The following is a 559-nucleotide window of genomic DNA, read 5'->3' as shown; positions in this document are numbered from 1 at the left end:
ACCCCCCCCACCCAGTGCTTGCCAGCATTCCTGGCTGGGAGAGAGTGAGGTTATCCCAGGCGTCGACATCATCCCGCCATGAGTTGGGGTCCTGGCTCTGATTTGGGCTGTGCAAACCATAGCCGGGGGCTTCTCCTGGGGCTTCTTCCCATTTTGAGCACCACCAGCATCAGTTGGGCAGCAACGGTGTCCTGGGACGGTCACAGCCATCCCCACTCATGCTGAGAGACTTCATCCTACTGGTGTGCCTGAAGCCAGGAGACCATGAGCGTACAGGAGACACCACAGGAGAAATGAGTCAATGAATTAAAAGAGGGGGGAGAAAGGTTTATTAGAGGGAATTTTGCTGCTGGGTAGTTTAGCACCACTCCCACCACCTGATCCCTCCCATGGAGGGGAAGCAAATTTTAACCCTTCCCCTCCACCAATTGCCACAAAGCCAGCAACACTGAAAACTTTACAAAATAGCTCCCCAGCATCTCGCTGCCGGGCTCATTAGCGTGCGGGGCCGGGGTTGAAGCTAGTCCAGGCGCTCCTGAGCAGTGCGGGTTCTGCCACC

The 559-nt window shown here is 56.2% G+C and overlaps 1 protein-coding gene across 1 annotated transcript in view; it reads left to right on the top strand.

Moving 5' to 3' along the window:
• Positions 1-559, top strand: part of PCSK6 (proprotein convertase subtilisin/kexin type 6) — a gene marked incomplete at both ends in the record, with an annotated part of 20,079 nt that overhangs the window by 9,455 nt on the left and 10,065 nt on the right. The window lies entirely within an intron of this gene.

The sequence above is a fragment of the Buceros rhinoceros genome, unplaced genomic scaffold, assembly GCF_000710305.1.
Source record: "Buceros rhinoceros silvestris isolate BGI_N320 unplaced genomic scaffold, ASM71030v1 scaffold24567, whole genome shotgun sequence".
NCBI lineage: Eukaryota > Metazoa > Chordata > Aves > Bucerotiformes > Bucerotidae > Buceros > Buceros rhinoceros.
This window is presented reverse-complemented; position numbering and strand designations above follow the sequence as displayed.